This window comes from Ipomoea nil, unplaced genomic scaffold (assembly GCF_001879475.1).
Source record: "Ipomoea nil cultivar Tokyo-kokei standard unplaced genomic scaffold, Asagao_1.1 scaffold0753, whole genome shotgun sequence".
Taxonomy (NCBI): Eukaryota; Viridiplantae; Streptophyta; class Magnoliopsida; order Solanales; family Convolvulaceae; genus Ipomoea; species Ipomoea nil.
In genome coordinates this window covers 2866-25301 of record NW_017617181.1, presented here as the reverse complement: position 1 = coordinate 25301, position 22436 = coordinate 2866, and the positions used below count along the sequence as shown (strand labels likewise).

Sequence of the window (22436 nt, the reverse complement as noted above, 5' to 3'; positions counted from 1 at the left end):
TAGTTGGAAAAGGTATCCTAAATGTTCCAGGTTTACCACATCTGGATGAATTTCTCTTAGTCAGTGGACTGAAAGCAAATCTCATTAGCATCAGTCAGCTGTGTGATCAAAATTGGAACGTGTGTTTTAATCGTGACTGCTGTAGAGTCCGTGATAAAGCAGACCAAGTGGTAATGGAAGGAACACGATCCTCTGACAATTGTTATGTTCTAACCAATGAACCTGCTTGTCTAATATCTAAAACAGATGAATCAAAACTGTGGCATCGACAATTGGGTCACATAAACTTCAGAGATATGGATAAAATGATCAAGTTAGATGCTGTTGGTGGGACACCAAAGCTCAAAATAGAACAGGAAGGAGTCTGTGGAGCATGTGCCATTGGAAAGCAAATAAGGGCTCCTCACAAAGCAGTAAAAGTGATCACTACTGAGAGATGTCTAGAACTGGTTCATATAGACCTCATGGGACCAACTCAGATCGAAAGCATTGGCGGAAAGAAATACATCTTTGTCTGTGTAGATGACTCCTCTCGGTTCAGCTGGGTATACTTTCTGAGGGATAAATCTGAGGCATTCAATGCATTCAATACTCTATGCATAAGAGTGCAGAAAGAAAACGATGAACTAATAATAAAAATCCAAAGGCTAAGAAGTGATCATGGGAAAGAGTTTGAAAACTCTCTATACTCAGATTTCTGTTCTGAAAATGGTATAGCTCATGAGTTCTCAGCTCCCAGAACAGCTCAACAGAATGGTGTGGTAGAAAGAAAGAACCGGACCTTACAGGAAATGGCTAGAGTTATGTTACACGCATCGCATTTGCCACAGCGTTTCTGGGCTGAAGCAGTACACACAGCATGTCATACTGTGAATAGAGTATATCTCAGACCAGGTACGTCTAAGACACCATATGAGATATGGAAAGGGAAGAAGCCAAATTTAAAGTATTTTCATGTTTTTGAAACGAGGTGTTATGTACTAATTGGTAGGGAACAAAGAGGAAAGTTTGACCCAAAGAGTGATGAGGGCATCTTTCTTGGGTACTCTCCAAACAGTCGAGCTTATCGTGTATACAACAAAAGAACTCAATCAGTCATGGAATTAGTGAACGTTGTTATAGATGACAATCCAGAAGAATCAGATAAAACATCGGTACCTGATCCAGAGACAGAACTCCCTATCGATGAGTCGTTGAAAACAGGTGAGGGAACAAAACTGTCCGACACTCATGATGCGTCAGAAGAAAATAAAGTAAGTCCTGAACAGGAGAATCCTCTCCCGGATGGTGATGGTAAGAACAAACCCACCAGAACTCAGAAAAACCATCCATCAGACAACATAATTGGTCATCCAACTGATGGAATGAAAACTAGGAGTCGAATGAGAAGTAATCTGATAGAGATATCCGGATCCGCCTGCTACACCTCAAAGATAGAACCAAAAAATGTGAAGGAAGCCTTGCAAGATGATCTATGGATTAAGGCTATGCAAGAGGAGCTACATCAGTTTGACCGAAATTATGTTTGGGATCTGGTACCTAGACCTGAGAGAGTTAACATAATTGGAACAAAGTGGATCTTCAAAAATAAAACTGATGAAGCTGGAAATATTGCAAGAAACAAAGCTTGGTTGGTTGCTCAAGGATATACCCAAATTGAGGGTATTGACTATGATGAAACGTTTGCTCCTGTTGCAAGATTAGAGTCAATCAAAATTCTATTGGCAGTTGCATGTATTCTGGGTTTCACACTGTTTCAGATGGATGTTAAGACAGCATTTCTGAACGGGTATCTGCATGAAGATATCTATGTAGCACAACCTAAAGGTTTTGAAGACCCAGTTCATCCGACGCATGTCTACAAGCTTAGAAAAGCTCTCTATGGCCTTAAACAAGCTCCAAGGGCATGATACGAACGACTGACACAGTATCTGCTACATCATGGGTATAGCCGAGGGAGTGTTGACAAGACCTTGTTTGTTAAAACCACTGGAAGTCATGTGACTATAGCTCATATTTACGTAGATGATATTGTCTTCGGATCTACTCTACAGAAATATACTGATGACTTAGTGAAGGTTATGAAGGAAGAATTTGAAATGTCCATGGTAGGTCAACTGACTTATTTCTTAGGACTTCAAGTCAAACAGAGTGCTGAAGGCTACTTTATCTCACAAGAAAAGTATGCCAAGAATTTGGTAAAAAAATTCGATCTGGAATCGTGTAAAAGTCCCAGAACTCCTATCTCCACTTCCACAAAGGTATCAAAAGATGACACTGGTGCGTCAGTTGATAACACAGTCTATCGAAGCCTAATCGGAAGTCTGCTCTATTTGACAGCGAGTCGCCCAGATATTATGTTCAGTGTTGGGATGTGTGCAAGATATCAATCCGATCCCAAAGAGTCACATTTGATAGCTGCTAAACGGATCTTGAAATACATCAAGGGCACAATTCAGTATGGGTTATGGTATTCCAAGGACAGTGAACTCAGCCTAAGTGCGTATTGTGATGCTGATTGGGCAGGTAACATAGATGACAGAAAAAGTACATCAGGTAGATGCTTCTTTGTTGGAAAGAATTTAGTCTCATGGATAAGCAAGAAGCAGAATTCAATCTCTCTAAGCACTGCAGAGGCAGAATATATAGCAACTGGAGGATGTTGCACTCAATTGGTCTGGATGAAGCAAATGTTGTTAGATTATGGTCTCACACAACGGACTATGACACTCTACTGTGACAATGTCAGTGCAATAAACATTTCAAAGAATCTAGTTCAACACTCCAGAACGAAGCATATTGATATAAGACATCACTACATCAGAGACTTGGTAGAGTCAAAGGAAATAGAATTGGAATATATTCAAACAGATAAGCAATTGGCTGACATACTGACTAAGCCTCTGGACGCAAATGGGTTTGAGATTCTCAGATCTGCTCTGGGAATCTGTAGGATTGATCTATAAGGCAGAATGATGACACAGAAGGAGAGTGTATAATAATCTCTATCACGGGTCAAAATTCCATATTTGACTTCCTTTTTAATCTCCCTTCTGTTTATGTTAAGATTATTTTCTTAACCTTGGTTACCAAAATTAATTCGCCTCTTTCAAAATTCAAATCATCCGTTTAATCCCTAAAAAGGAGCTATACCGTTGCGTCAATCACATTCGCTGCATGCAATCTGACAATCGCATTAAATAGTGTTCATCACCCTTGGGATTGTGTATTTGATCGGGTCTCTTCGTTTGAAGGAAGAGTTCAAAATTCTACCTTGCTCTCTGTTGTTGGCTTTCTAATTTCACACCTAGGGTTTCTCTCTTCTCCTTCCCAGAATCACACGATAATGGCGGATGCTGTGAGGAATAGTATCATTAAGCTGGGGAGGAAAGTTCATTCACCAGAAACAGCCACGAAGCATGTCAAAACTCTTCTCCAACTCGCTATGAAAAAGAAGTTGAAACTTGACCCTGATCTCCGCGACAAAATTGTGGTCACAGTGCTCTCAGATTACCCGGAGTTCTATGCGGATTGGTCCGACGAAGACACAAGTGACCTCTTGATGTTGGCCTCCGAAGCGAGTGATGATGTTAGCCCTACGTCCATACCTGAGCCTGACGATGGAAACCGTGCTGGGGCTTTCCTCCAATATTTCGCCCAGAGGGCTCTGGAATCTGAAGAAGTCTCGCGTCGACGGATAGCAGCTCAACCTCTCTATCTTCAAGCTGCACAGGAAGAAGCCAAACATCGTCTTGACATTCTTCGTAACAGGTCTAGTACTTCTGAAACCCCTATTGAGATATCTCCTGATAAGCTCGATGATTTAATTTCTGATGATATTGAATCTGCTCTGCCTGTTGCACAATCCGATAATGAGAATGTTTTTCTGTCTGTGAAATCCTCTGTGTCTGATGATCCTCTTCATGTATCTTCTGAAAATTTGGAGTCTACAAAAGTTGTCCCTAACAGTGATTCTGATGATAAGGTAGACAATTTGAGTCTAGTTGTGTACTCTGCTAATATTGCACGATCTGCTATTCCTGTTGTACCCATATCTGATGCTGCTAAGTCACCGGTTGAAGTTTGCCCGGTTGATGTTTCTCCTAAGGTGTCGACTGAAATTGAGGTTGCCAGACTCTCAAGCCCTCGTTTCTCTGATCAAATTGATGGAGTTCCAGTTTATACTTCACCCTCTTTGGCTGAGAGCGTTGACCACATCCGTCACTTTGCCGGTTTACCATCTGCTTCTGTACCAGAACCTTATAGAGTCATTCACCCTGATGATCCTTCTGTACAGATTGACAGTATGATGAGAAGATACTGGCTGAAGTTTATGGTCCTCAAGCTCAGTTATCTGGACCTCTTACAGTGGAAGCAACAGCACATCCAGACTCGACTACCTTCAAAATTCGAGAAGTCTCCAAACTTCTTAGCTCTTCGTCTGCTCCTGTGTCAGAAACAAGCCACTCGGTTTCACCAAGCCCAATCGACCATTCTCCATCCAGAGAGACAAGAAAATCGAAGCGCAAAGGGATTCCTGAGAGAGTAGCCGTTGAAACCGGTGATGATAATCTTGATACGGTTCAACCTGAGAAAAGAAGGCGATCTGCTGAGTCTGTCAAGGCTGAAAGTGATCCACCTGTTCAACAGGTTTTCAAAACTCTGCGATCGTCTGTCAAGAACAAGGCACCTGCTACGGTCTCCACCACCTCTACCAGAAAGATGAAACCAACTACAAGGTCGAGAGGAAGGAGTGTTACTCCTGATGTCCAAGCTGCTTCGGACAACCCTGACACATCGATTTATAAACCTCAGTTTGTTTCTGCTACAACTCAAGGAAAATGGTCTACAATGGTTCGACGGGAACTTATAGTTCAGCGATCGGTTGATGAGAATCAATTGAATTCTGTCTATGACATTCTGCCTTTGCTCAGTGAAGTTGGCCTCATGAAGACTGTCACCTCCATTTGCCCCTACTCCAAGCTGCTGACCTATGAGTTCTACTGTAATCTGAATGAAGAAATTGACAATCTTTCGGGGACCCGGTGCATGCAGATTTTCATCAGAGGGAAATGGTATATTTTCGGTCCGGATGTGATTAATGAGTATTATGGTCTGAAGGCTGTTGATGAGGAAGAGATTAGGGATTGGGATTTAGTTGCGAGGACCCTCACCACCCTCACCGGTGGTCAGACTCCTGTATGGCCTACAGGTGATGTTGATACTCTGTCTAGCTCGAAGCTCACTTCCAAATATGTTATTCTGCACCGTATTGCCTTACACAATTGGCTACCTTCTGCACACTTTCATACGGTTGGCAAGCAACTGGCTGCTCTACTATTTCGAATTGGCACCAAAATGACCATTGATCTGGGGAAGTGGATCTTCTATCATTTCCTCACTTTGATTCATCTGAGGGAACAGAAGGTAAGACTGCCATATCCTAATATCATTTTTGGAGTTCTGACAACTCAGGGCCTGGTCCCAATGCCAAGCGAGATTATCTGTCCAACTCTGCTCTACACTATTGACCCACGTCTCTTGACTGGCAAGCACATCCGAGATGTTACACCTATGGCTGCGCCTCCATCTTCTGATGCTGACACTCATGTTGATGACTCGCCACATGCGAGGGACATTCAGCTATCCCTTCGATTGAAGGCTCGGGTGTCTGAGCTGGAAACTGTTAATGGAATCATTGCGAAGCAACTCACTGCAGCCCGTACTAAACTTGCAACTGTTCTGCTTCGTCTGAGCCTGACTGAGTCTGCTGCTTCTGAGAACGTGAAGTCCGACAGTGATGAACTCTCGAATGCCTGAATGGTTCTTTGTCTATCTTTGACAAAAAGGGGGAGTGATTAAACTTAGGGGGAGTTTTGTTTTTGTGTTTCTGTACCTTCTGGCCCTGTCTGGGCGTGTGTTTGTGATGGCCTCATGATCTGCGAAGAATGCTACTTTTTATTTTTGTTGATCAGCACGACATGTGTGCTGCTATTACTTAAGGGTTGTATTTCAGACTTTACTCTTTATGCGATTTTTATCTTCCTTTCTTTCTCCATAGTTTTTGGTTTATCTTAGTCGAGTTGTTTTGCCAAATAATAGCCAAAGGGGGAGTTTGTTAGTGTTTTGTTTTTCTCCATAAAACCCCAACATATGATTGGCAATATTATTATGGCAAACTAAGATAGGGTTTAGCTTGGTGTCTGTTTGCTGCTATAGAAGACTGATTGATCAGAGACATCAACAGACGCACTGACACTGAAGATCTAGGGATGATTCGGGTTCGGAATCGGGAAAGAACAGGAAGGCGAGTGCGCATAGGAGAAGCCCGCAGAAAACGACTCCCAAGAGCGGAAATAACGAAGCTTTATAAGTAGATCAGGTTATCAGGAAGTCGGAGAAGAAACGTAAGGTTTCGGAGGTGGAGGTGGATGCGGTGGGAAACAGAGAAGGCAGATCAAAGATATTGCTGAAACTCCCTCCGAAAATTAAGGCGGAAGAATTAAGCCCCGGAAGAGAAGAAGAAGGCGGCTGAGCTTCAAGATGCGGGGAAAGAGGGTGCGTCAGTAGAGGAGGAAGCAGGTGCAGAGCCGGTATCAAATGACTATAATACCCCTCCAATTAACGCCAACTTAACTGATCTTTGACGGAAGGACCATTGATGGAACAAATCTAAAAGCCAAGTGTCTTTTTTTGTCTAAATTAAAAGTCGAGGACCAATTTTAGAAAATCACAATAATCGGAGGACCATTGCTGGAATTAACTCATTATAAAAAAAATACAAAAAATATTAATACCATAATGACCTAAATCATTTCAATAATGCAAAAGCATAATTGAAATATTAAGTTTTGTTCTAAATAAGCAAAAGAAGAATAATATATATATATATATACTTAACCTAATTTTTTTTTAACTCAAGAAAATCAAATGATTTTTAAAGTTCCTGGTTTATAATCTTTGATGCTCAACTTTGAATGCTATGGATTTAGTTAGGTTAATTATTTGACCAAAGTTTATGTTAAATTTTATATTATATATTTTTAATACATTTTAACATATTCATAATATATGTTTAACAATTATGTCAACTCTAATTGGGAAGAGATTCGAACCTAAGACCTTTCTTATATAAATTAATGGAGTAAAAGACATTTTTAGTTCTAGACTTATAGTGACACGGACAATTTTAGTCCTTTATAAAAAAATCAGACAATTTATGGACACTCTTATGGTGACGAGGACAATTTTGGTCCTCCGTCACTTTTTCCGTTAAATGCACCGTTTGAGGAGGGTATTTGTGGTTTTTCATCATATCAACTCAGTCTCAGCTTCCGCGTCTCCGCCTCCGTCGAGGACCGCGCTGATGAGTATCTCAGCCTCCCTCCCATCGACGCCAACGATCCCATTCTCTGCATAATATGGGAACAGATTGCTGCTCTTCACCGGCTCCCTCGACTACGCATCCAACACCTCGGCGTCGCTGGTTTCGCTGGCCCGCGACAGTGATCGCTACAGGAAGCTGATCATCGAGGAAGGCAGAGTCGGGCCACTCTTAAAGCTCTTGAAGGAAGGCAAGCCGGAAGGCCAAGAAAATGCGACGAGAGCCATCGATCGAGCTACTCAGCCGCGACAATAAAAGCATCGAACACATAATCGTGGCCAGCGTCTTCCAGGTGTTTGCGAAAACTCTCAAAGAAGGTCCAATGAAAGTACAAGCGGTGGTGGCCTGGGCCGTGTCGGAGCTTGCTTCCCATTACCTAAAATCTCTAGACCTTTTCGCCCAGAAGAATCTAATCCAGTTACTGGTTAGCCATTTGGCTTTTGAGACAGTCCAGGAACATAGCAAATACGCCATTGTTAGCAAGGCCACGTCAATCCACGCTTTGGTTTTAGCCAGCAATAAAACCGCAAATGAGAATTTTAATTTGGGAGAAGAATCATAATCTTAAGGTTCATGATGATGATGATGAAATGAAGAAAATTACCAATCCTCTTAGGAACAAGAAAACCAGCAACTTCCAGAATGTGATTGAAACCACAATGGCAATGAGAGCTCAAACAAAGAACCCCACAAATGGGGTTAATCATCAGCACCAACATAGTCTTTCTGCTGGTTTAGGGTTTAGTAATTAAGGAAGGGAAATTGAGGACCCTGCTACCAAGGCATGGAGGCAATGTCTGCAAGAGCCCTTTGGCATCTTGCCAAGGGGAATTCCTCAATTTTCCGTAGCATTACTGAATCCAGAGCTCCTCTGTTTCGCGGTTCTTCTGGAGAAAGGACCCGAAGATGTGCAGTATAATTCAGCTATGGCAGTAGGTGGCTCATGATGAGCCTATTAATTAGTTGATATGATAAAAAGACACAAATACCCCCTCTCAAACGGACTTTCTAACGAGAATATTGACGGAGGACCAAAATTGTCCGCGTCACAATAATAGTATCTACAAATTGTCTGATTTTTTTATAAAGGACTAAAATTGTCCGTGCCACTATAAGTCTAGGACTAAAAATGTCTTTTACTCAAATTAATGAATATGTTAAGAATAATAAATAGCTAACGGAATATTCTGTTACTAAAGTTTATACTAACGGAAATTAGTGTTATTTAAGGGAAGAAAATAATATAATAGAGGGTAATAAGGAAAATCATTAAAAAAAAAATACTAAAATCAAAATAATATGAACCATTCATTTTAAGAAACAACTACTACCGACATTTTTTTTTTTGTTCGAGTTAAGGGCCTAACATTATTGACTTTTATTACATTTGTAGATGTAGATATGAGTCTGTTTGACAGAGCTTATTTAAGAGCTTATAGCTTATTTTAAGCTAATAATAAGCTATAAGCCTGTTTGGTAATGTTTCCAAAATAAGCTCGTAGCTTAAATAAGAGTTCATTTTGGAATACTATCATAGGTAGCGTATCAAAATAAGCTAGTAGTTTCCTAACTTTTTTTTTTCAATCTTTGTCCTTATTATTTTAAAGAAATGACATCCTTTACCCTTCCCAATTAAAACCCTTTAACCTTGTCCTTTATCCGCAACTTTCACCACAATTATTATTATTATTATTATTATTATTATTATTATTATTATTATTATTATTATTATTATTATTATTATTATTATTATTATTATTATTATTGTTGTTGTTATTATTATTATTATTATTATTATTATTATTATTATTATTATTATTATTATTATTATTATCATTGTTGTTATTGTTGTTGTTGTTATTGTTGTTATTGTTGTTATTATTATTATTATTATTATTATTTATTATTATTATTATTATTATTATTATTATTATTATTATTATTGTTATTATTATTATTATTATTATTATTATTATTATTATTATTATTATTATTATTATTATTATTATTATTATTATTATTATTATTATTATTATTATTATTATTATTATTATTATTATTATTATTATTATTATTATTATTATTATTAGAATGTCCAAAATTGTCCACACTGATTTGTTTATGCAGGACCAAAATTGTTTGTGCCCCTATAAGTCTAGGACCAAAAATATCTTTTACTCTTATTATTATTATGAGATGAAGGAGATGCGCAACAATATTGCTACTTCATTATGAGATGCTAGATCATGATTATGCTAATAGTTTTATTTCAAAGTGTTAATTTTTTAAAGACAAAATGTTAAAATTTAATATGTAAATAAACTAATTTAAATTTTATGAAGATGTCCCTTTTAGTCTTTTTACATTTATCAGCTTATCAAAAAATTAATTTTACCAAACACTTTCAAGCATAACAAATAGTTTAACAGCTATTCAGTTTTCAGCTCCTAGCTTATACCTTTTCAACTTTCAGCTCCTTTTCATATTTCAGCTACCTTTTCAACTAGATTTACCAAACATAGCCTATATGTACGTATAAAGTTTATGTATTCTGGCATCTTAAACAACATATTCCGTTATTTTACCCTAATTTGTTATAGAAAAATATTACATGTACTCCAATTTTCTAAGTTCATAACTTCCAAATAATTATTAACTAAAAGCCTCTCTGCTCTCCCAGTTCTGAGAAGAATAGTATCAACTAGCGATGTGCAATCGTTAACTGTTCAGTTAACTGAACCATTTTAATTAACTATTAACTGAATTGAACTTTAATTTGTATTACCAAATCGATTTTTTTTCGGTTAATCGGTTGGCTCAGTGCATTATATAATATCACGGTAATAATTCATGGTATCAGAACAATATATATATATATTGCTCTGATACCATAAATTATTACAGATACCAGAAAGTACTGTGCTCGATCACCGGGACACTCATGGGGACACCTGATTAATCTTGTTGGGAGTAGTCCCGTAGCAACATGCTCGACACCTGCAATTGGCACAACACGCTCGACTCCTGCAGCTGGCGCCCAATCCACTACGCTTGCAGCTGGAGCACCATCCTCTACGCTTGCTGGAGTCTCATCTTCTACGCCTGCTGGAGATTTATCCTCTACATCTGCTGACTTCTCAGTGCCTGCTGTAGTCTTAGTTCTAGCATCCTTCTGAATAACAAATTAAAAGGTATGAGATATTTGAAAGATCCCTAAAAAGGTCTTAAAACGAATATTAATAGTCTTACCTCCATGACAAATTGGTCGCCAATGAAGATCGTGCTGCACCATGTTCGCATGTCAGAATGGGATCGGCAGCTGGCGCCCTATCCCATATCGGCCAAATATACCATTTTTATCAATTTTGGTCACATCGGTCAAATTGTCGGCCAAATCTCACCGTAAAAATTTTATAGGTTAAACAATGAGGGTATTGTGTGATGTCAGAGCAATAATTTATGGTATCAGAGCAATATATATATATATATATATATATATATATATATATATATATATATATATATATATATGTGTGTGTGTGTGTGTGTGTGTGTGTGTGTGTGTGTGTTTGTGTGTGTGTGTATTGCTCTGATACCATAAACTATTACAAATACCAGAAAGTATTGTGCTCGATCATCGGAACACCTAATTAATCTTGTTGGGAGTAGTCCCGTAGCAACACGCTCGTCACCTGCAGCTGGCACAACACGCTCGTCACCTGCAGCTGGCACAACACGCTCATCACCTGCAGCTGGCACAACACGCTCATCACCTGCAGCTGGCGCCCAATCCACTACGTCTGCAGCTGGCGCCCCATCCTCTACGCTTGCTGGAGTCTCATCCTCTACGCCTGCTGTAGATTTATCCTCTACGCCTGCTGACTTCTCAATGCCTGCTGGCTTCTCAGTGCCTGCTGGAGTCTTAGTGCCAGCACGATTCTGAATAACAAATTAAAAGGTATGAGATATTCAGAATATCCCTAAAAAGATCTTGAAACAGATATTAATAGTTTTACCTCCATGACTAATTGGTTGCCAATGAAGATCGTGCTGCACCATGTTCGCTTGTCAGAATGGATCGACAGCTGGCGCCCTATCCCATATCGGCCAAATTGCCGGCCAACAATGCAATTTTACTCAATTTTGGTTACATCGGTCAAATTGTCGGCCAAATCTCACAGTAAAAATTTAATAGGTTAAATAATGAGGGTATTGTGTGATGTCAAAGCAATAATTTATGGTATGATAGCAATATATATATGTATATATATATATATATATATATATATATATATATATATATATATATATATATATATATATATTTTCTCTGATACCATTAATTATTGTAAGTAACAGAAAGTATTGTGCTCGATCACGGGGACACCTATTGATCTTGTTGGGAGTAGTCCTGTAGCAACACATTCGACACCTGCAGCTGGCCCACAATCCTCTACGCATACTGGAGTCTAATCCTCTATGTCTGCTGGCTCTTCAGTTCCTACTGAAGTTTCAGTGCCAGCATACTTCTGAACAACAGATCTTGGATGGTTCGTAAAAAGATCTTGAAACAGATATTAATAGTCTTACCTCCAGTAACTCCAGGATGCAAATGGTCACCAAATGAACGCTGAGACCATGCTGCACCATGATCGCTTGTTAGAAGGGGGCCTGCAGCTGGCGCACCATCCCATATTGGCTAAATTGTCGGCCAACTATGCAATATCTATTAATTTTGGTCACATCGGCCAAATTTCACCGAAAAATTTAATAGGTCAAATAATGAGGGTATTGTGTGATACCAAAATAAGGGCTCTGATACCATGATATATATATATATATATATTGCTCTGATACGATTAATTATTTCAAGTACCAGAAAGTACTGTGCTCGATCATCGAGACACTCACGGAGACACCTAATTGATCTTGTTGGGAGTTGTCCCGTAGTAATACGCTCGACACCTGCAGCTGGTGCAACACGCTCGACGCCTACAGCTGGCGCAACATGCTCGACGCCAGCAGCTGGTGGCCCATCCTCGACGCTTGCAGTTGCCGCAACACGCTCGACGCTTGTAGCTGGCGCCCATCCTCGACGCCTGCAGCTGGCGCCCCATCCTCTACGTCTGTTGGCTTCTCAGTGCCAGCACACTTCTGAACAAAAATTTAAAAGGTATGAGATACTTGGAAGGTCCCTAAAAAGGTCTTGAACAGATATTAATAGTCTTAACTCCTGTACTTCCAGGACGCAAATGGTCGCCAATGAACGCTGAGGCCGTGCTGCACCGTGTTTGCTTGTCAGAAGGGGGTCTGCAGCTGGTGCCCCATCCCATATCGGCCAAATTGCCGGCCAACTATGCAATTTCTATCAATTTTGGTCACGTCGGCCAAATCTCACCTGAAAAATTTAATAGGTCAAATGATGAGGGTATTTTAGTCATTTTACGCATTTTTCTTTCTTTTCCGATTAGATTCTCTCCATTTTCAGCGACGATTTCTTCTCCGATGAGTTTCTCCTCTTTTTCTTCTGCTGCCGCCTGACTTTCTTTGTTCCCCTCCAATTCCGCCGCTGATTCGCCGTTGACTTCATATCTGCCGTCACTGAGAACTCTCTTCCTCTAAAGACGCAGCCCTAGGTTCTCCAAGCTCAAAGTTCTATCTAAGCAGCAGCGAGAATTCTCAATCGATGGAAATAGTAATAATTCTAACGGTTCAGCACCGACGGAGCAGTTTCAGCAGAACAACTTGATTGTGGACTTCATGAGGTTCAAGCACGGCACCAATTCCAATGACTGGCGAGCCGAGTTGTAGACAGTCGTGGTTAGTTACCGGAAAAGGTTTCCTTGGTCTATCCTTCAACCATGGACAAAGCTCATTCTCTTGTTACATAAAAACACAACCAAAGGACAACATTAAATTATTACTTTAGATTATTATTCATCAGCTAGCTAGCCTAGTCATGCAGCTAGGTGAACATTTCAAGAGAATAATCCTACTATAGATTCATAATTATTGAACTCTATATTTACAATTACAAAACTGAAAACTCTATGTTCATAATTTTCAATGTTCATATTCCCAATTGTTGAACTCTGTATTCACAAATCACTGAACTATATATATGTTCATAATTTGATAACTATACAATTTAGAAATTATGAATCTATAGTATAGAAATTATGAATTTACTTTTAAGTTATATTATTCATGAGGAATGAATCATTACAATATTATATTATATATAAATATAAATTATCTCTTTCTAATTTTAAACGGTGAGAAAAATTTTATATTGTTATGTCACAATGTCACATGTTTTGTATAATTGTATTTTGTACTATTTATTTATTTATTTTTTTTTTATTTTTTTGTATATTGAGACAATACCCTCCAGGACTCCAAAAAGGGTGTCTTATCTTATCTAGGTTTGATTAACTGAACCAGTTTTAGTTTGAACTGGTGGTTTAATATTGATTTATTTATTTTTGTAAATTCTATTTTCTATTTTTAAAATAGTCTAAATTCAACGATTATTTTATTTTATTTTTTTCTAATTCTAAATCGTAACCAGAACCATCCTCTTATTGTTTTAGTCTGGTTGCTACAGTTTCACTTCAACTTCAGTACCTCATGCATTTTTCTAGGAATTCGGAATTTACTCTCTATGCTCACAAAAAAGGCTCACCTTTTGTCCCATGCCAAACAGAGAATTTGTTCATTTCCAAGTCTCGCTACCTTATATTTCTAGGTTGGGATGTTCTATGACGAATCTCCATTGTAAGCACTGATTGATTCGTGCTTACTGTCTGCAACGCGAGCTAATATGCTCTTGCAAGTTCGTCACCAAAGATCAAGAAGAAGAAGTGAAGACAAGACCGAGAGATCTACATAGACCGAAACCTGGAAGGGTCTATCTCTCAGGCAAATCATTGACAAATGATAAAGAAAGATCATTTGATGTGTGAAGATAACGAATGATAAAGACAATCATTGGTTACCAGAGCTCATTGACACGAGTCATCTTCTAACTCGATTTCTAGACTCTCGGTGAGGTAAAATTTATACTTTAGATTCATAATTTCTAAAACTGTAGGATCCATAATTTAAATACAGTAGATCCATAATTTCTATACTGCACTGATTTGTGAAAACATGGTATAAATTTTAGCTCACTGAGATTCTAGAAATTATGGATCTACAATATAGAAATTATGGATATAGATTCGTGCGCACCATATGCAGGGTGGGCATGTGCTCATAGCATAATTTGAACTATAAATAAGAAGTACATTTTTAATATACTAAGAGTGCGTTTGAGGGAAGGTCGCAGGATCAAACTCCAGTGGGTGGGGTATTGACTCTTTGGATTGCATTAATTAGAGAAAGTATAGAACAGATACTATCAAATCAATAGTATTAAAAAATAATTATTAACTAAACTTATAGCTTAAATTTTTATTTTGTATATAAGAATATAAGAAACTTTAATTTCTGTTACAAGTTACAACATCCAATCCAATTTCATTAAATGGTTGTAAAGGGGCATGCGTATCTTCTAATTTTGAAATTTCATGTTGAAATTTTGAAATATCATTTATATTTTCTCATGAGAATATAAAGAATCATTTATTTATTTTGGTCAAGGAGTGGGTTCCTAAATTTAACCCAATCTAATCTAACTCTATAATAAAGCAAGAAGTTTTGCCAATCATTGTTTCCCGCCCAATGAAAACGACGCAGTTTTGGTATAGTTATGCATCTCGAATTACTTCCGTTTTTACTCTGCGCGTGTAATGGGAATCGCTATTGGGAATATACCTAGCCGTTGTTATTATTACACAGTCCTTGGTTCCCAAGGAGTTCAATTAATGTAGAACTCTTTGGTATTGTAACCAAGATCACTCCTATTAATATCTACAAATAATAATGAACTGCTACGGCATACAAGAAACAATTATATGCATTACATACATACAGAGATACCTAGATTACATAGAATATGAAGAGTTGCAATATTCAAATTTACATTAATTGAGATGTGGTATTTCCCAAACATATAATGCCGGTATCTCCTTTTTTTTTTGAATCTTCAGTATGTATAAATACCGGTCTTCTTCATGGTCGGACACTTCCGAAAGTAATCACACTTTACAGGCCTTTCTAAAGCAATATTTGGTGTTTCAACATGCCTTCCATGTTCATTGCTGTCAGGAACATCAAGCCGGAACACCAGCAAAGGGCAATACGAGTGAGAGCAGTTCGTGTGTTTGAAGTTCCTGAGAAAAGGGGATAGGGGCAGGTTAGTAAGAGCATGGAAGTTGTGTTCCATGATGAAGAGGTAATTTTATCTATTTTCACATATTATTTTGTCTACGAACTGCTGCCATTTTATCTAATAATCTTAGTGTGTTTTACTATCTATAATCTTCTCATATAGTACTCTTTCAATTAAGCTACTATCATGCCATGTTATCTACTCATCCTAAACTGTTTTGTTGTCTAAAATTTGTTTACTATTGTATTCGCAGGGAGACTATATTCATGCGAGTATCATCAAGAAAGACATTGTAAAGTATAGAGATACAATCAAGGAAGGGAAAGTTTATGAAATAAAGAACTTCATGGCCTCTACAAACTACTACGTGTACAAGATTACAGAGCATGGTTTCCTGCTCAAATTTAACTACAGAACACAAGTCAAGGAAATACATTCTAAGGGGTTTCCTTGCAAAATGTTTAGATTAAAGAGTTTTGAGGCTTTGAAAGATCCTGATGATGTGAATGACAAGGAGCTGATTGGTACTAAAATTAACTTTCCTATCTGCTAATATGTTTTTTATTCTACTTTTAGTAGTTATTGATTATACTTTGTTCATTTTGCAGATGTTATTGGAAGGGTAGTTGAGATTTACAATCCTGTGGACAAGATTGTAGGGGGAAAGGCCACCAAACTAATAGACTTCCAACTTCAAGACAATGCGTAAGTTTTTTAAAATAAATTTGATTACATTAGAATATAATGCATTTTTTTTTTAATTTTGTATTTTTTCTGTTTCTAAACCAGTGATAACACCATCATGTGTACACTGTGGAATGAGCATGTTAGTTCCCTGATGCCTTTTTACAATAGTGATTCTGTTGAACCACTGATTGTTGTCATTCAATGCTGTAGGGCCAAAGTTGTGGGTGGTGAGTTTTTATACTGTTTTCTCTTCTAATCTATAGATTCAAATACTAAATATTCTATACTGTATATATATCCTAATATATATCTAAAAATACATGCATCTATATTTTTCATTTATTTTAGGTGAAGTGAGAATAACCAGTTCCTATGATGCTACGAAGCTGTGGTTTAATGAGGATTGGGAAGAGTTTAAAGAGTTTAAGTCAAAGTAAGTTCCATCTTTTATATTTCTCCTTTTTTTTTGGTTTCTACTAATTTTTTTGCTATTTTAATTACTGTGTGCTCTACTTTCTACTACTTATTTTAGGCAAATGTTGTCTAAAATGCATATCTAAAAATAAGAAAGATAGTTTAAAGAGTTTATGTGCTCTACTTTTTACTCAAATGCATATCTAAAAATAAGAAAGATAGTTTAAATGTTGTCTACTTTATTGTTGTTTTGTGTTTTAGACACATCTAACTAAGTTTCTAATCTTTTTGAAGCATGAAAGCTCAGGGTACTCCAATGAGGAGTCTCAGTACTGGCACACTGCATTCCAACTCTACAGGACTAAGTGATTTTAATAATGCTTCTGTTATTGTCACTAACTGCCATGACATTAAGAAGGTGAAAAGGTAATCCACACACTAAACTACCAATTCCTTTTGTAGTTTGATGTAACTGAAATTATTAAGTGCTATATATACTTATCAATTTTTTTGAATACTATAGGATGGGGACTACTATGTTGCTGCTGAGATTCTTGGGTTGGATTTTGAGGATGGTTGGTATTACTTATCATGCCTGAAACTTGGATGTAATAAGAAGCTTAAAGAACAGGAAGGGACACTTTTTTGTACTAAGTGTAAGAAGAGTTGTATGATGGGTACAGTTAGGTACAAAGTAGTTGTTATTGCTCTTGACAAGTCTGGAGATGCTCCCATGTTGCTTTGGGATAGGGAAGTTACAGAGCTTGTGGGTATTCCTGCCTCTATTTTGTATGCAAAATACAAGGAGGTAAATTCTTATTACCTAATGTCTACATTTTTTTTTCTTAAACTGTTTACATTATCTGTTTTTAATTTGGTTATTTATCGACTATCTAAACAGCTTGATGTTGAAGTGCCACCTGAATTAGATGTTATAGTTGGTATGAAGATGCTTTTTAAGATCAACTTCAAACTGGCCCAAAAGATGGGTCCCAATTACCCATTCAATGTTGTTAGGGTTGTAAGGGATGAGCACTTGCTTAAGACCTATGCTGACAGATTTGTGGAGCATGAAGAGCAAGACTTAATGTCAAGGATGATTGAGGAGGAAACTAACACTAATGCAGTTTCTGGAGTAAGAATTTGAAACCCTAAATTATAGGTTTTTTTTTTTTGGTTACTAATAGGTTTTTCTGCTGTTCTTAATTATAGGAAGATTCTATTGGAGTTGAAGTCAATAGTCCTGCCACTGTCCAGCCCTCGCAAAAGGAAGGAGAAGACAATGCAGAAAATGCTGGTGCCATTAAAAGGTCACTTTTGGATGAGTTTTCATCGTCCAAAAGTAGGAAATTGAATGACTCAGAAATAAAAAAGGAAAAGTTGTAATTCAGATTGATGGTTGAAAGTGGCTGTTGTTAGACGGGCACCTATCCAGACAATTTTTTTTTTTTTTTTGTAATACTATGGTGTGACAATTTCTTTTTTTTTTTTTTTTAGTTCTATGGATGATTTTGAACTTTTATCTAATGCTTTTAGTAATTACCTATCTGTTTAGTACAATAAATGGTTGTGTATACTGCTATTATATCCTGTTTTGCAGTTTTCCTAATTTTCCTTTCAGGTTATTAGGAGTAAGGATGAAAGGTGTTAAAGTTTAGCAAAGATGCAAGGTGGCCAAGGTTTAAAAGGCAAACAGAATGGAAATAGTTTGGCAAGCAATTTAGAGTTTGAAGTTGTGTTTTTATATGTTCCTATTTTCAATTCTAAGACTCTATATCTAAATATATTGTGCCTGTTTTGCAGCAAAGATGCCAGGTGCTAAGGTTTCAGAAGGCAAACGGGATGGAAATTCTTTGGTAAGTAATTTAGAGTTTTAAATTGTGTTTTTTATATGTTCATATTTCCAATTCTAAGACTTTATATCTAAATATATTGTGCCTGTTTTGCAGTTTTCCTAATTTTCCTAACAGGTTATTCAGAGTAAGGATGAAAGGTGTCAAAGTTTAGCAAAGATGCTAGGTGGCCAAGGTTTAAGAAGGCAAACAAGATGGAAATAGTTTGCCAAGCAATTTAGACTTTGAAGTTTAGGGTTTAGGGTATATTTTCCTATTTCCAATTCTAAGACTTTATATCTAAATATATTGTGCCTATAAAATAGAGTTTGTTTCAATTACCTATTTGCACAATCTTCTTTAACTCTGTTTGAAATTCTAATATGAAGATATGTAAATATACTGTGCTAAAAAAAAGGTGTTAGTTCCAATTACCTATTTGCACAATCTTCCTTTACTCTGTTTGCATCTCTCGAAATCAATTGATGTTCAAGCTGGAATCCATCAATGTTTTCTAGCACATTTAAAAAGAAATTAGATAACAACAACTAAAAGAAGAGTTTTTTTATTCATTTACATTACTGTTTTAACAAAAAAACCAACAATCCTTTAAACTGAAAAATGTTTTGATCCTAAACATATCTGACTTTTATAGCAATATAGAATAAAATAATTTAAAAAATACCAGAGGTCAAATAGCATACAAATAAAAATAGATTAACATTGTCGATACTCGAGGACCATTTGGAGAACAAAGACAGTTTTCAAGGTTTGTATTATTAATAAAATAAAGTTGTTTCTTCCAATAAAAACAAATTAAAGAATCTTATGATACATACAAGAACATTATACCAGTCTTAAGCAAAGAGTAAAAAAAGCGAATTTAAATTACTGTGTTCACTAATAAATGAGAATCTGCTTAACAAAAAAAAGTTTATCATACACAAAGGTCACTTATATGCTTATATAGAATAAAATAATGCACCAAAGTCAAGATATCAAAGACACTACAATTAAAAATATATGAAGTTGTTTGATAGTCGAGGACCATTTATTGAACAAGGACATCTTACTGAATGTGTGTAGTATTAAAAAACCAAAGTTGTTGCTTGCAATAAAACACAGTTAAAGTATATTATGATATATACAAAATAGTTATACCAGTTTTGACCAAAGAGCAAAAAAAAAAGTTATTAACATTACTGTGCTAACATTACAGAATTGTATACTTATATAGAAAAAAACAATGCAGTAAAGTAAAAACCAGTAATGGAAAAGTATTGCGTTACAAATTAAAGTGAACAGACTTACAAACTATACAAGTATATGCATACAAACTAATCTAACTACAGTCAAGTAAAGAGGAAGTCTTAACCTATTTGCTTATATTACCATATTGCTTTTAGTGGTCTTTGATTGATTGGTTTTTTTCTGACGGATGCTCTTCAATTTCTTCAAAGCTTGAATTATTTAATTCTAAAAAGAATAACAAAAAAAAAAAAAAATTTGTTAGAATCTGTGTTCAGAATATTTACAAAGTAAAGTGAACAAAGTTACAAACTAGGCAAGTATATGCATACAAACTAATCTAAAGACAGACAAATAAAAATAAAGTCTTAACCTATTTGCTTATATGACCATAATGCTTTTAGTGGTCTTTGATTGCTTGGTTCTTTTCAGCTTGCTGCATTTCAATGTGTCACAAGCTTGGACTATTCCATTCTAAAAAAAATACCCCAAAAATTTAAAATTGTTAGAATGTGTTCATAATATTTCATAAGTAGAATCAAATAATTAATGTATGTGTTCAATGTTCTTACAACAGACTTACAAACTGTGAAACTATAACAGTCCAAAGTCATCTAAACTAAGCCAAATCAAGATAGAGTCTTAACTTATTTTCTGATCAGGCCATAGTGATTCTTTTCTGCTGGCTACTCTTCAGTAGCTCTAAAAAGAAAAAAATAAACAAGGTTAGTATTTCTGTCCAGAATAAATAATAACAACACATACATTGAATAAATTGGCAGCCACATTTTGAAAGAAATTAGATAACAACATTGCAATTCCAGAGTTGTAAATTAATTAACATTGTTCGGTTAACTAAAAAACTGAAACTATATTTTAATTGCCATAACATAGAAGTGAATACACTGCCATACACTGCCAAGGCAAGGGAATTATTGTCCTGTTAAGTATTAGTTAATCATTCTTAGGAAAAGAAACACATTGCCTAAACATTAAATAGAATTGATGGGCAGCTATCATTACTATTAAGAGAAAACTCTTCAGTTCCAATCCTATTTTCAAAATCAAGGCAAAATTAAAATAAACTACAATGAACCCATCTAAACAAGGATGCCCCATCTAACTACCAACACAACCTGCCAGTTTCATACCCCAGTAAAATAGACAAATCACATCTACATTTTCAAGTAAAAACAATAGACAGAGCAATGAGGAAAATCACTAAATAAACAATTATAGGCATCAAAAGGAAACCAAGTGATGAAAATAAAGGTAAGTTCGAAACTTATCTTTTTAATACTTCAAATTAAGCTTCATTATAGCATCCTCTTCCTGTGCGATTCTGTTTATGCTCTCTGTCTCCTCAAAAAATTCCAGTATGTTCATGAAAAACAACATGATAAAGTCGAAAAAAGGTTAGGGTTTGTGTGAATAATAATATAGCTATACCATTTTGAAAATGATTGTTAAACAGTTAAGAGTAATTTCTATTTGGTGTTTTTAGAGCAATTTCTAAAAAGAATACGGTTTAGAACACTAATGGCTATGAATCATACAAATCTGAAATCAATAAATTGGACTACGAATTGTCGATATGCATGCGTAGATCTAGAAATGTAGATCAATTTTAGAACAAAGAACAATGAAAAGTACGAAACCCTAAACAAATTTTGTGTAGATTTAAAGCATACTAACCTTAGAATTGGAAAATTAGCTTCACTGAAACGCGATTGCCACCATTTACCGTTGTTGAACACTACGATCTTTCACAGAAAGGAAAGATCGGGATTGTGTATTGAAAATCGGATCGATGCTAAGCGAGACCCGACTACAATTTCTCCGGAAATAATGTTCAATAAGAACAGTTGAATCGGAGATTACGACTTAGTACTGATCTAGATTTAGGCTTGACAGAGAAATATAGGAAGATCGTTTGGAATTGCTGAAGAACAGAGCGGTTCAGACATGAGAGAAGGAGAGGTCAAGCGAAGGAGAAGGCTTATCAGCCTCCTTCCTCTTCTCTCAATATTCCGACCGGAAAAACAATAATAATTAATATATATATATATATATATATATATATATATATATATATATATATATATATATATATATATATATATATATTATGTGCGGCAAATTATATATATACAGAAAATATATATATTTAAATAGTTTATACATATAAATTAATAAATAAATATATAGATATGTATATAGTTATTTATTTATATATTTAATTTTGAATTGTTATGTGTAATTAATTAGATATATAATCTTAACAATTTTAATGGTATTTATTGTGGACAATGTTATACTTAAGAGTTTGTCAAATAAAATTAGTGTTACTATATAGCCATTACAATTTCAGGTTATATATATATATATATATATATATATATATATATATATATATATATATATATATATATATTACAATTAGATTATCCGTTAGGTGTGTTTAGTGGCACAATCACTAATTTGTAAATAATTGTTAGGTAAATTTTGAACAATTCGAAATTAATTATGTACTGTTAGTTGTGTTATGTGTAATTCATTTTTAGGATTTTTAATTATTTGGATTATTATTTATTTT

General features: G+C 35.9%; 2 long non-coding RNA genes across 2 annotated transcripts; one reads left to right on the top strand and one right to left on the bottom strand.

Moving 5' to 3' along the window:
* Positions 1–15051: 15051 nt before the first annotated feature.
* Positions 15052–22119, top strand: LOC109176716. The gene is made up of 3 exons (XR_002053432.1): positions 15052–15129; positions 15478–15480; positions 22109–22119. It is a non-coding gene; the product is annotated as an uncharacterized LOC109176716 (long non-coding RNA).
* Positions 15463–20062, bottom strand: LOC109176715. The gene is made up of 3 exons (XR_002053431.1): positions 19968–20062; positions 19028–19106; positions 15463–15660 (listed from the first exon to the last, which is right to left on the bottom strand). It is a non-coding gene; the product is annotated as an uncharacterized LOC109176715 (long non-coding RNA).
* Positions 22120–22436: the final 317 nt, after the last annotated feature.